The following is a 15,100-nucleotide window of genomic DNA, read 5'->3' as shown; positions in this document are numbered from 1 at the left end:
ATAGTCCAACAGGGCAGGGACACCCTGAACCAGACCATGTCACTCAGAGCCTCATCCTGCCTGACCTTGAGTGTTTCCAGGGATGGAGCAGCCTCCACTTCTCTGGGAAACCTCTTTCAGTGTTTCACCACCCTCACTTCAAAAAACTTCTTCCTTATATCTAATCTACATTGACCCTCTTTTAGTTTAAAGCCCTTTTCCCCTTTGTCCAGTCACAAATGGCCCTGCTGAGAAGTTTGTCCCCAGTTACCTTTCCCTTAGGAGTTCTCATGGAAACTTTTCAGCCTTACTTGAAAAGTCAGAAGTGCTTCTTTATTTTAAAGCCACTTTTCCCTTTACTGAGGGATTTGCAAGTATCTAATTTTCATATTTTTCAGGAGCCCTGGCTGACCAGTGAATGAGTGAGGAGGTTTTCTGGAGCACAAAGCTGGGAGTCAGAGCGGCTTCCAGAAGAATCTGACCCAATATTTATATAATATACATATATAGCACATGCCACTCACCACCTGCACTGGCTGCTCCACCTCCCCGTTCCCTTCCAGCTCCTGAGCCGTGACAGAAAGTGCTGTTCAGCCGTGGCACTGAGGCCAGCTATTCACAAGTGGCTTTTTCACTCAGTAACGGCCACATTCCCCAAATATTTCTGGGATCCCGAGGCCAGGCTTCCAAACCAGAGCTGCCCAGGGGCTGGGTGTGATGTGGTGAAGGAAAACTCAGCCCTGGCCCCCGCTGCAAGAGCTGAGCTGACTGAATGGCACGCACAGTTTGCATCTGCAAACGTGGAGTGGGCAGCAGGAATGGCTCAGCAAACATGTCCCAGTTAATCCCTTCGTGGCACAAAATACTGCACTTCAACCCCTACAGTCTGGGCTTTTTAAAAAACGTTTAGCAGTCTTTTCCCCTTGCCTCTGCCGCAAGCATTCCTCTGGCCTGCAGGGAAAAAAAATTACATTTGTGGTTAATTTCTGCTCCAGTGGGTTACCTTCTATTTGGGTTCAGGTCTGTTGTGCATTTAGACCGCCTGAATGGGTGAATATTCTCCTCAAGTCAGGTGATGGAGTGCTGAAACTCCACAATAAGGTGTAGGGTACGGGCCTAGCATCCCCATCACACCAAAGAGAAGGGCTGCCTGATACCCCCCCTTGATGCCACCAGAAAATAGTCAGGTGAGCAAACACCTCGGTTTCAAGCAACCACAGAACCAAGGGCCTTGTTCAGGCTGAAGGAGAGTGGAATTGATGTTCCAGTGTGAGTGGTGCTGTGGTTTCTGATGGTGTGATTTCCTTCGGGCACCCACCCAACAGCTCTGTGAAGGAACACCCCCTGGTTCCCACCATCAAGTGATGATGAAATCATCTTGCACTATCTTGTGAAAACGTCCATTGGTACAATTTTGTTGTTAAATTACTGAGGACCCTCTCAGAGCTGCCTTTTTTTTCCCTCATTCTGGACCCCATGCGCACACAGATGATCCTTTCGGTTGTGTTCCGACGTCACAGTGAATCAACTGAATGTATTGGCAGTTTTGCAGCCCAGATCATCTCCTGAACTGCAGCAAAGGAGTGTTTTGACTGAACAGGCAAAGGCTCATTAGCATTCCTTCACTGTCTCAAGACAGTCTGGACCGGCTCTCCCTGGCCAGTGTAACAGACTTCAAGCCAGGCAACGTGTGCAGCAGGCTGTGCTGGGGAGAGGCACTTTGATAACCTTCCCTTTTCCTATTTATCATCCTCCCCAGGGGCCTTTCCTCTAGCTCTGCAGTAAAAATACTAATTGTGGCAGCCCTCACACAGATCCTTGTGCTTGCACCTCAGCCGTGGGGCAAGGTGGGCTTTCAGCTGCCCAGCAGTAATTGAGCTCCCATCACTTTTTTGAGCACCACTCCTGGCAGAGATTTTAGGAGCAGGCAAGCAGTGCTGGTAGAGTCACACTGCAGCTGATTCCAGCTCCCATTCTGCCTCAGCATCTCTGAGCCTCCCCGTGGTGCTGGCCTGGCATTCTCTCCGTGGTTCAGAGCACGCAGAAAGTGAAGCCAGAGTGGAAGGAGGCAGGGCTGGGCTGGTCCCTGCACACAGCTCTTCCAGCCACCAGGATCTGGGAGCACCACTGCCAAAAACAGCACAGGCAGAGTCAGAACCTCCCATTCCAAAGGGCTGTCCCAACCCTGTGCAGCACAGAATTTGGTTTTATTTCTTTCTATCCAGTTTATTTGGACTGAATATTCATTATGGAGGGACGGGAGCGGGGAAAAGAGTGGACCTTCCTCTGAACTTAATCCCCCAGCAGTCCTGTGACCCTCCAGGTCTCTCAGTCTCTAAGAAGTGTGGTCTGGACCTGAGCACTTGAGTTACCCCTACCTAAATTAACCTAAATTAATTTCATAGCCAACCTGCTTGAAAGACTCATTCATATGACACAATTCTGGCTAAAGTGATTTCAAATGCCAACTTTGCCTTTATGCACACCTCAGCTGTTTCACTGGGGCCTCTTCTTTATCTGTTTTCATCTCGAAACAACCCGATTGCATGCAGGGGAATTAGTTACTTTGAGAACAGGAAAGATCATTCCCACGAATACTAATCCACAGCCTTTATTAAATCGGAGTTAAGGGGCAGTGGTGAGGGCAGGTGAGCGAGGAAGGAAGAGAACGGAGTTTCTGAAGGTGCAGACTGGAATTTGCCACAGGTTTGCAGGAGGAGCAAAGCTGCAAGAGGCACCTTTTCCCTGCCCTCCTGAGGGCTGCCCAGCCCCACACAGGTGTGTGTGCAGGTGTGATGGGTTTTATCAGGGGGTAAGTGCTCAGGTTTGCCTGCACAGACTGCAAAATGCAGAAGCAGGCACAGCTGCATGACTGGCATCTCTGCCTGCCTCTTCGCCATGACCTTTTTTTCTGTTCCTATTACACTGAAGTCTCCTGGCTAATTATGCAGGATCTCAGCCTGCTATGTGATCCTGTTAGCTCCAGGCGTAATTGCAAATGAGACAAGAGATCTCAGCTGTGCTGCTCCTTACAGTGGCACTCGTTCTTTGTCCGATGTTAATTATTCCTTGCAGCCGACAATGGAACAAAGACCAAAGAGTTAATTCTCAGCACAAGGAAAACTCCGTGCTTGAGAATACGTTCTGTGCTACTCTGCTTATTTACCTAGAAAACACTGTTTGGTTTTGCAGTGTGAACACTTGAAAAACAGGCGCTAGATAAAAGGTGAGAAGCATGAAACGGGAAGAAAAACATCAGATTTATCTGCAAGCCACAGAGAGGATGTGCCACAAGCTTTTCCCAGGGACGGTCCCAACAGAGGCACAAACTTTTTAGGGGTTTTTTTCTCCCTTGTCCCCCTTCCCACTCTGGCACATCCTTGCAGTGGCACACAGGTGAGTGAGCTGGTGGGCAGCAGGGAGGACAGGAGCTCACCACCCCCATGCCAGCCCTCCTGGACAGCCATGGCAGAAGGAAATCCTCCCCTTCTCTCTGCAAGAGGAGCAGAAATCTGCCCCTTCTCTCCTGGAGAGGAAAACCAGCGTGGCACAGCAGGGTGGGTCTGCTGGTGTGGCTGAGGCTGTGAGATCCTCATCATGTGGTGAGCCCATCAGATGAGGATTGCTCCTCCACTGCACTGCCCTACCTGCCTTCTTCTTGATACAATTACGTGGGTGAAGAGTGCAACTCATCATCTGAATCACATCTGATTCTGAAATGCAGCCAGATGTGTGCTTTGCACACCTCTAGGTGTCCCTTATGCCTGGTCCTCACCACCAAAGGGGAAGACAACAATATTCAGCTTTTCTGTACTTGTACATTATTTAGGTCAGGGCTTCTTGCCAGATGTGGGAGTCCCCCAGAGACATACAGGTTTTTTCCTCTAGCCTCTGCAGTGCCATCAGCTCTGTGCTCACCTCTGAGCACAGTGGTTTGCTTCATGCCCCTTTGTTTTCTGCTCTGATTCCACCAGATTTCACCTCAAAGACAGTATGTACTGCAGGATTTTAATATACTGTGGTCCCTGACAGGTGTCTGTGGATCTTAATCAAAATTAAGTTGGAAGTAAGGGAGTGGAAATGTTAGATATTGCCTTAGAGCAGCTTTCCTGTACCTAAAGGGGTTCTGGAAAGATATTTTTTACAAGGACATGCAGTGCCTGGACAAGGGGGGATTTGCCTTAAGATGAAAGTGAGTGGATTTGGATTAGGTATCAGGAAGAAATTATTCCCTGGCAGGGTGGGCAAGCCCTGTGGCTGCCCTTGGATCCCTGGCAGTGCCCAAGGCCAGACTGGACATTGGGGCTGGCAGCTCCTGGGACACTGGGAGCTGGCCCTGCCCTGCCTGGGGTGGGATAACCTTGAAGGTCCCTTTCAACCCGAAACATTCTGTGAGTCTGTGACCACAGTTTTTCTGAGAATATTGCCTAGAACAGATGCACCATGCAAATGTACTAATCAAAAATTGAATGTGCACCTAATTCAGGCCTTCCTTTTACTTTCAGTGACGTGGTTTTAAATTCACAAAGTGTAGCATTTTCTTAGACAAATATTATGCAGACAGCCAACGCGATTAATGCAGAGGGTGGTTCTGGCAGTTCTGTGGAATGCTGTGTAATATTTGAGGATAGGGCTTGCTCAATCCCTCTTGCTTGAAGCTATTCCTCTTCCTCCATCCTTCTTCAGCCACATTTTTGAGAGGGAGGGAAAATGAATGTGATAAATGCAGCAAACAATTACCACCAGGAGAGAGGTTATGCCTTATCCTCGCAGCCTGAAGGAAGACAATGAATGCTGAACACTTCAGTCTTTTTGCAGCTCAAGTGTCTCTCTAATTGAGGCAGTATTTTGTTCTCTACGAGGTAAGTGAAATGCACATCATAAAATTATGCTTGTTATTTGAAAAAGAAAATAAAGACAGAAATAGCCTGTACGGGGTGAAAAGCACTTAAAAGCTGGGGTCTCCTCGGGGTTTATTTCTGGAGGTGAATTTCTACATCATTAATAATAGAAACTGGGAGGGGGGGGAGTAAATTCAGATTATTATTTTCTGCTTCTAATCATAATTCTTAATCATATTTTCAGAAGTGTCTGATTCTGGATATTTCATCTAAAAATATTGAAGATTCTTTTTAAGAATGCATATGTTCAACATGAACACATTTCCCCTTGTTTCAGATATGTTTTTAATATAACCAAGTACAACCCTGTTTCAGTAAATTCAAGCTCTACCTAAATAATAAAGAAGTGTGTATTTTACTTTTGACTACTTACCATCTTTACACAATTATTGTTCTGAAGTCACAAGGAACAAACCCACTCAGAGGAGAAGCTTAAACCAGAAACTGCCAGCATGTGTTGATCTTCATTATCTCAAATACTATACACTTTTATTTTTATTAAATATTGAAGAATTCTCACATGCCTGGGTGGAAACATTTCCCTTCAAAGTGTAGAAAATGTCTGGCACCATTTGCTCCACATTTTCATGCGCGGTCACGCTTTCAGAAACACAGGAATGAATTCAAGGGGAGGCAGGGCCAGAAACTCAACTGTTACGAAATGGACAATTTGTGAAGGCCCTGGGACACTCAGAAAAATCGGGATCCATGAGGGAATCTAAACTCTAGGCTGATGATTAGGAAAATGTTCTCAGCACCCAGACTGGTCGGACCACGTGGGCAGGACAAGTTCCAGGTGCGGAACTCAGCTCACGTAACCAAAACTGTAGAATTTATCAGCTGTTGGGTTGGGTTTGGGCAGAACACAGGTGCCACTGCAAGAGCAAGGCAGAAACTCGACCCACACAGGGCACAGAGCTCCTTTGTTCCACCAAGGGCTCTGTTTGGCGAGGAAAACATCATGGAAGTGCCACGCACGGTTTGGCGATTGATCCACGTAGCAGGTGCAATTATTGACAAAAAGGCAGCTAAGCCGCTTCACTTCAGAGGATTTCATTCAAAGGCAAATCCAGCTGCCTCCCAGGTGACTGCCACTCCATCCCTGCGAGGGCATGACACAAAAAGTGTGTTCCATTTTGCCCAGGTGCACGGGGCTGCCGGGCTCTCTGAAGCACCAGGAGGGATGCCGTGATGCTGAGCCTGGACGGGCAGTAATTAGAGTGACCCAGGTTTTCTCAGAGCTCCTGGAACCTAAGAAACACAGCTTTACCTCCCCTGACCTTCTCCACAGCTGCCAGACTGAACGAGCACCGTGGGATGAAAAGCATAAATTAACTCAGTGGCTCCTCCAGAGCAGCATTGATTCAGGAAGCACAGCAATGGACAACTGCTTCCCCAAAACCTCAGGTCATCAAATAAAGGTGTGGGACACCTTGGATTCAGTGGGTTTTATAATATGGTTTAGCTAATGAAATAGAGACTTCAAACTCATGCAATCCAGTATGAGTGTTTAAAAAGAAATAAAATAATTAGCACAAAATCACATTTCATCAAGGAAAGGGAGTGAATTGAAGTCAAAAGGCCAATCAGGACAGACAGCAATCCACAGTTGCCTGTAGGATCTGTGCACTCTAAATTTGCACACGATAGATGGGTGTCACCTCTGATGCACAACCACAAAATCCTTTCATAGAAAAGTTTGTCTGGTGGCTCCAGCCAGCACACCTCCTCTAGCCCATGTATTCCCACCCTCAGACTTTTCCTAAGCAGTGGAAGTTTTTGAAATGTATAGCTTAAATGCACTTTACACAATATTGCTCAGATATAGCCACCCACGAAGAGTGAGACCACAAATTCAATTTTTGTTGGAAGAAAACCGAGGGGCTCAAGGTCAGCCCTGCAAAACGACGAAGTGCGCTTGTTCTTTACGAGACCTTCCCTCAAAAACACCCACAACAACATCTAAATTCGCCACCTCTGCCCTCCTGCACGCCTTGGCTTAGCACTGAGCCCTCAAAAGGATGGTTTGGGGAGGAAATTGTCAGGCTGCTGACAGCACTGTCACGCTGGAGCTGGTGGCAAGCCCCCACCGAAGTACAGCAGGGTTTCTCCAGCGCGGGTGAAAACCAGTGACCTTCATCTATAATGCAGGGTTCTGACACACCTCTGCTCTCCACCAGGCTGGAGGTGTGGAGTTCTGGGAAAATCAGCTGCAGGAACCTCGGAAGGGACGTGATGCTGTGACGTGAGAGCTGTGGGAGGCTGGGGCTGGTGTGTACCTGCCAAAGCTCCGTCGGGGTGGGGGACACAGAGCTCCTTCCAGAGTTATCAAAGTATTGATCTTGGTGGTTTAACCTGGACCAGTTCCATGTCAAGGTCACCTGGGTTGGTTTTGACTGCGCTGCTTTGATGTTATGCTGACACGAGAAATGTTCTGATATTTCCCTTTTCTTGACAGGAACATCTAGATGGCAAATGGCCACGTGGATGGTGTTGGGAAGGGTAAAAGCAGGCTTCTCTTTGTTTTCTCTTTTGTTCTAGTGAGACTGAATCTCTGATTTGGAAAAAAAAAAAAAAAAAAAAAATGGATTAGTTTTGCTTGATCTTTCCCACATAACGCTGAGGATAATTGCTAAATATGTTTATCTTGAAATCTTTGTGCTTCCAGAGTTCACTCTGCTTTATACTCCCCAGTCCCTAAAGACAAGGAGCTCAGAGGGCACACTATGCTTTTCTTACTCTTTGACAAAGAAATAATGTAGCACAGCTGGAACAAGATTACTAGAAGAGATGCAATTCAAGAGATCCTTTCAATTGTCACTATGATCTCTTTTCTACATGAATATATTATGCTTTTAAAACCTTTTTTGGGAGATAAGCATGCAATTTAGAACTATAGGCAAGTAAGGGAAGAGAAAAATAAAGGGGGTGAAGGGAATGCTGGAATTCCAATAGAGTGGAATTTTAAACAGTAGCAATTATATGGATATGACAGTGATTATATGGGTTCATTAGATAAAGGGTTTTACCAATAAGTTTTTACAGAGATGATCAAGAAGTCTGAGAGAAGTGGAAAAAAAACCCAGCTCTCCAGTTTGTTTATTTCCTTTGTTTACACATTATTTATATCTTTTTATTCTCTCTCACCTGCTTTTTATTTTCCAGTGCCAAAGGGAGGACCTTCCAGCAATTATTTTTTTTTTCCCCCCCCCCACATTCTGGACGAGACACAAAATTGCCAGTGTGCATTTAACCAGAGAGATAAGAGAAAGGGTCCTGCGTGCACAGAGCAGTTGCAATTACAAACTGGATTTACTTTGATTCTTGTGCCTTTCAGGGCTGGGAAGGATGAGCAGGACTGCTTCTGCTTCCTGCTGGGGCTCATCACAGCACGTGGCATCACCTTTCCTGCACCAGGAGGACTGGAGGAGGTGAAAGACCTGGAGGGTGTTTGCCCACAGTTCTGCCCCACAGGTGAAACCTTGAGCCTTGCTCCTGCAAAACTCCTGCAGTGCTTGACTGTGTCAATAATGCTGTGAAATTTGTGTGCTTTTCCCTAAAACTCTCTTAATTTCATGGTGATGATGGACTGGGAACCTGGACATTTTAACAGCACCCACAAATAGTCCCTGCTCTTTATGACAGTGAGCCATCCCTTTTGCCCCTCACCCAGCTGCTTGAAATTAAAGCTGTTTTCCACTGCAGACTTTGCTAGTGGTTTCAGTACTAGGTCAGCACAGAATCTGGTGTACAGCTCCTCTGCCACCCTGTTCTAGCACAAAAATAAAAAGTGATTATTTTCTTCAGCTTGAATATCTGGGTGCCACAAATCCAAGGAGCAGTGCAGACAACTCCTCAGAGGATGAGAAGTAACCCTACTTGAGTAAAATCACTCCTGGGTGTGCAGATATCTCTCTATACCTCTATACCTTCAGATACCTGGCAATGAGCTCAGAATAAAAAAACTGAGATTGACAAAACCAGTTACCTGAGAAATCTGAGATGGAGAGAGAACTGAACATTGAATCATAAAGGTGATAATCTCACAAGCAGCAAAATGAGTGTAGGGGGGAGGGAGTTTCCATGTCAGTCACACGACATGAAAAAAATTATTCACTTCAAAAATTTATATTTTTTTTTTGGTAATTTCTTCTTTAATTAGAAGGACTGTACCTGTATACCCCACACTCATGTAAATCACCTGCCTGAACATCCATCCAGCTCCAACATCTCCTCCCTTTGTTATTACTCACAGCTGTCCCTAAGGGTACCATTGGAGCAGATAATTTCTGAGTAAATCAATATATTTTAGGGATGAGCTTTCATGCAAGTGACACTAATTATCATGAAATAACACAACTGTATCATTAAACCACCTGACCATATATACTGTGCTGTTTTATGTTCCATCATCCTCCGAGTGCTTCTGCTGGTTCCAGTAGGTGGGCTGGTTTTCTTTTCATCACTTTTCCCAGCAGATAAAATTAAACTGCCTCAACCTGAGAAAAATTATTAAATCTGCAGCAGTCAATAATCAGCCCTTTCAGACAGAAGCAGCCGTGGGGACATTTTTAAAACTTCCAAAAAAAAAAAAAATCAAAAATTGTCACTTGCCAACTGTTGTGACTTCTTGTTTTACTGATGACGGAGCCAGCAGAGTGTACCTGCTCTGTTTTCACACGTAATCCCACGAGATGGGTTTTGTTGGAAGCAGACGAGTATTTTTAGCTTTATTGTCAGAGCCAAAGACAAGATTTCAATATTACAAAGGAGAGGGTAGTCTTCGGTGATAGCACTTTGCTAATTGCTGTCAAAATCTGGTTCTTGACAGACAGAAGAAGCTTGAGAGAGAAAATCAGTGTGGAGCCAGGCCTATTGATAAATTTCTGATCAGCCCAAAGGTTTGCCTTGTCTGGACAAGGTGCTTTCAGTGCTCTTTATCACAGAAATATTTGCTGTATAAAGATTGAAGGGAAAAAAAAAAAAACTTGCCTGGAAGCCTGTAAAAGAACTCAGCTCATGCTGTTGAGTGTTTGACAGTGGGTGTTAATCCTTTTGATTTCCCAACACCAACCTTCCAACACCCCAGCACATTACTGTTTATCATGGCACTTCTTAATGATCTTCTGGTAATTTTCTCTTCATGCTTTTCCCAATTGACCTGAGTTACACATTCCAGGGCAAATTTTATGAGCCCTTATATGAAATGCTTCGCTAAAATCTTTACATACAATCACATTATACACTTCTTTGAGTTATTGTATTCCATACTTGCTAATGCACATATTTTTTTTTTTTTTTTTTTTCCATGCCAATTGTTCATCTGTGACTAATCATCCACTTCCAGCTGGTGATTAAAAAAACACACTGTCTCAATAAATTTCCAAACTAGCTAAAAAGAACAAAACAAGTCCAATGAAAGTAGGTAATTTCCTTTCCTTAAAGACTGAATACATGAAGTAATTCTCATTTAACATCACGTAGCTGCCTTGCAGTGCAGACACTTAGCTGAACGCTCCACCTCAGGCTCACCCAAACTTCAACTGGTTACACCATAAACTGAAAGAACGTAGATTTAGATGGGATCTTGGGCAGGAATTGTTCCCTGGCAGGGTGGGCAGGCCCTGGCACAGGGTGCCCAGAGCAGCTGGGGCTGCCCCTGGATCCCTGGCAGTGCCCAAGGCCAGGCTGGACATTGGGGCTGGCAGCTCCTGGGACACTGCGAGCTGGCCCTGCCGTGCCTGGGGTGGGATGAGATTACTTTTAATCCAACACAATTTTAATTTGGTGAGATTATTTTCATTCCAACCTAAACCATTCTGTGGCATAAACACCTCTGGCAAAGCACCGCTTCTTCTGCTTTATGTTTTCATGGGGTCTGGCAATAATAATGAGCATTAGATTTCAAGAGAAATCAGAGATACCCATAAAATTTTTACTGACCTCCTGCACTGAGAGTAGAACCTTCCAAGGAAAATAACACCTGGCATCTTCAGGGCTTGATGTCTCCAACCTGGACGGGCCAGGGCACAGGGCTCAGTAGAGAACAGATGTGCAGAAAGTTCATTCAGGAAAGAATTGAAGGTCACAAGAGATATGCCTTGTTTGTTTAAGCCTGCAAGTCTTTGGGGTTGTTTTTTCCCCATAATCCAAGTGCTTCTTCTCATCTGTATCTCTGAACTGAAACAAATGAGAAATTCTTATAGGTATTTTGCTGATTTGTTTCCCTGAGCATTTCCAGAGAGTATTTTACTGAACACCCACAGAACAGAGAGTGGCCAATGTTTTCTAGATGGCCACATGCAGCTCTGATCTCCTGGGCTCCCTGGAGGTAACTCATCACTAACAGGGTCTTACTGCAGTGTGCCCGAAATTCATGTGAATTTGTCACCAAGGTGATACTGCTGCTCTGAAAACATCCCCAAAGATACTGCATAAATGAGGGGTTTTTTAATTCCAGCGGGACTAAATGTATGTGACACACAGCTCAGGTGACTAGAACTTTAAAAGCTATTACTTTCCATCATTAGTAATCCCCAGGGCTAGAGCATTCAGCTGTGAAGACAGTTTTGTACTGGCACTGACACAAGGTCATCATAAACAGATTATTTTCTGCGGTGCTTAGCTGGAGTTTCTTTCACCAAATGACTTCCATGGCTACAGGTAACTGTGTTTTTATCACCAGGAAAGCAAATACAAAACAAAAAAATGATCCAGGCCCCAACTCCTGTGTCTTCTCAGCGCTCTGAATGTCAAGAATTTAAATTCCTCCAGAAGCAGAGATTTCTGAATTTGCATTCTCCAAAAGCCACTTACGAAAATTCAGTATAATGTATTTATTAGTGCGGGTGAAATCCTTCAGAAGATACAAAGAAATTGCCTATTATGTACCAATTTATTAGTTCATTTCACATCAGGCTGTGATTTATACTACACGGCTCCAAAGGGATGACAGAATAGAAAGAATAAAATGATGGGATTTATGCTTCAAAATGTATTATGAAATGGACCAAAATAATAGTAGTTAAAAGATGACCTTAGAAACACCTCCCAATGCCTGTGCAAAGAAAATTGAAAGAGAAAAAGAAGGATAATTGTAGCATCTCATTTGAAACGTGATTTCCCTTGTTTGCATTCTCCTCCAAAAGCAAGAGGATCACTATTTATCCTCATGACACCCAACAGTAAAAGGACTGGAGAAGTGATATTATTATTTTTATTATCATTGGTCATTGCTCAGACAACTTTGCGAAGGAGCAAAATATCTGGAGGAACCGCGATTTCAAAATAAATTGTTAATGGCGTTTATGAGCGCGAGGGAATCTCCGCATTACGAAATCACGGCACGTCGAGAAGGGGAGGCCTCATGGGGCTGGCCAAGGCCAAGGAGGATCTCATGGATAACCTTCATGGAAGATGAAGTGTGTGTTTTGGAAGGAGAAATGTCTGTTTTTCCGCCTCTGGAGGTTTTCCTGCTCGCTCTTCTCTTGGGATGCTCCTCCTCATGGCATCGCGCCTCCGCCACAGGTCACCCCTTCCCCCGTCCCCCCTGTCCCACGGGAGCCTCAGCAGATAATTATTCTCCAGGAAATGAGGACTCTGTGCCAGCACAGCAGCTCGAACCACCCGAGTTTCTGAGTTTTCAAGGCGTCCCCATGAAGCTGTGTAAAAACTCCACGTTATTAACATTGACTGTTTCTGCTGGCCCCTCGCGGGCTGGGTGAACACATTGATGGTCTCTGCACGTGGGAGGCTCCAGGGAGAAATACTGCTGTGGGCAGTATTTCCATTATGGATTTCAGCTGTGCACCCTCAGAATTCGCCAGGATAACAAAAGTGTTGCTTTTCACAACTTCTGCGTTACTAAAGGAAAAATGAAAAATAAAAAGGGAAAATTCTGAAATTCTGCAACGCTCCGAACTGTCGAGACAATGCAGCTGTCTGAGCAAAGACCAATGATAATATCACCTCTCCAGTCCTTTTACTGTTGGGTGTCATGAGGATAAATAGGGATCCTCTTGCTTTTGGAGGAGAATGCAAACAAGGGAAATCACGTTTCAAATGAGATGCTACAATTATCCTTCTTTTTCACTTTCAATTTTCTTTGCACAGGCATTGGGAGGTGTTTCTAAGGTCATCTTTTAACTACTATTATTTTGGTCCATTTCATAATACATTTTGAAGCATAAATCCCATCATTTTATTCTTTCTATTCTGTCATCCCTTTGGAGCCGTGTAGTATAAATCACAGCCTGATGTGAAATGAACTAATAAATTGGTACATAATAGGCAATTTCTTTGTATCTTCTGAAGTATTTGTCTGCCACAGAAAGTTGCCTGGGACTCAGTCCATGACACCCACGAGTTTATTCTGGGCTTTGCCAATTTTGAGTGCAGCATTTATTCCTCCTTACACAGCCAGCAGTTGTGCCACACCAAGTTTCATCCTGCTAAACTGCTACCATCAGCTGTGGCAAACAAAAATAAAAATAAAAACAAAGAAACAAACCCAAAAAGTCTTAAAACATTAAATTAATATCTTGAAACATTAAACCATAAAATATGCCTGTGTGCACACATTATCGAAAGGTAAATGTGGGATATTTCAGATGGAATGATTCACTTAGGAATAAACGTTTGTCTTGCTGTGTTCGGGTTCTGATAAAACACTGGGGGGGTGAAAAAATCCCAAAAAGCCTATTTTTGGTAACAAGGAATTTTAAATATTAATAGATATTTTCTGTTTCTATTTTCTGCTGCCCCAACCTTCTGTGGTATCTGTTTCTCTTTGGCTGGAAATATAAAGTTTTCAGGCTGGAGTGATACAGGATATAATTTTAAATGCCTAAGCCCAAACCAGTGGATACGGATTTTCAGTCTATTTTCTCCTGAAACACAGTGAGAAACACAAGGTGAAATTGTTTATGAACACTTGGAATAGCTGATGCTGTGTTCACAGCATCCATCCCCTGGAAACAAATTTCAGGGCTGACAAATGCCTCCGTTTTTTGGTGGTCAATGGCAAAGGAATGAATTCCATTCAACTCCTGTGCACAGAATATCCTTCATTTTCAGATGCTCATTGGAGCACCCAAAATCCTTAGGAAGAAAAGCTGCCCCTTATAAAATATATTTCACCTTTTCCCTCAAGAAGGAATACGGAGGGAAAGATCCCTCTTGTGGGGTCAGTGTGTAAAAATGTACGTGGTTTAATGTTATACAAATTACAATAATCAAAATTTGCAGCAGTAATTTTGAGTTGTTAATGAAGATTATTATCAGAACCTGATAGTAAAGCTGGGAGCATGACATTAAAAAGTTGCTTGAAGGCATAAGTATTTTCTATTTTGCAGCCAATCATGGCAAAAAAAAAATAAAAAAAAATTTCTTTTTCTTTTCCTTTTTTATTTAATAAAGGAAGAACAGAAAGAACAGCAAGGGGGTTGGAAGGAGAAGTTCTTTAAGGCCCCTTCCAACCCAACCCACTCTGGGATTCCACAATTCTACAAGAAACAAAGCTGCTAGGCTTTCTACCAGCCAACTCCACCCTTCTACAGAAATAAAAAAGAGACAAATTTGAATTATGGGACACTTTTTCCCTAGTTTGGGAATCACAAGTGTGGTTTCTGCAGCTGCCTCAGCAGATGTGGGTGTTCAGAACCTTCCCAGGATGTGTACCTCAAACAGAGCTGCACCTCAGAGAAGTTCTGCAGAAAACTCTGCAAGCCCAAATCAGGGAGGTAAAGCTTGAGCTGAATATAATTGTGCCCCTCTAGGCACAGAAGTATCAGCTACGACTTCCTGAGGCAATAATTAAATTAATGCATAATGAAAATTCATTTGTATTAATGAATAGTACATTAAGCAGGCATTAATATTGCATTAATTTTAGATTTTAAAAATCAGATATTATGGAACTTCAGAATATGACCTGTACTTTATTTCTGTGTGAAGGACTGTGTGACTTTAGACAAAAACACCCACATCTTTGATGAAAAGGCATGATTATGCTCTGAGGAGATCTTGGAATTGACCATTCCAGGAGAAAAAAAAAACAGGGAAGACTGACTCCTCATAGAATCATGGGTAGAAATTGAAATAGCAGTGTACATAAGAAGAACCACCTTTTTCTCTTTTTTTTTTTTTTTTTTTTTTTTTTTTCCTAGCAAGTAGATTTAGCAAAATCTATCTTCCTCTATGGGAAAATCAAAATATCCTTC

The 15,100-nt window shown here is 43.8% G+C and overlaps 1 long non-coding RNA gene across 1 annotated transcript; it reads left to right on the top strand.

Annotated features, from left to right (window-relative positions):
* The first annotated feature begins 377 nt into the window (after positions 1 to 377).
* Positions 378 to 6,622, top strand: LOC147647971 (uncharacterized). Its single transcript, XR_015280528.1, has 3 exons — positions 378 to 3,205; positions 4,666 to 4,841; positions 5,065 to 6,622. It is a non-coding gene; the product is annotated as an uncharacterized LOC147647971 (long non-coding RNA).
* The last annotated feature ends 8,478 nt before the right edge of the window (positions 6,623 to 15,100 follow it).

This window comes from Cyanistes caeruleus, chromosome Z (genome assembly GCF_971803275.1).
Source record: "Cyanistes caeruleus chromosome Z, bCyaCae1.hap1.1, whole genome shotgun sequence".
In the NCBI taxonomy this organism is placed as follows: Eukaryota; Metazoa; Chordata; class Aves; order Passeriformes; family Paridae; genus Cyanistes; species Cyanistes caeruleus.
The sequence above is the reverse complement of the archived record's forward strand: the minus strand, read 5'-3'. Positions and strand labels throughout refer to the sequence as shown.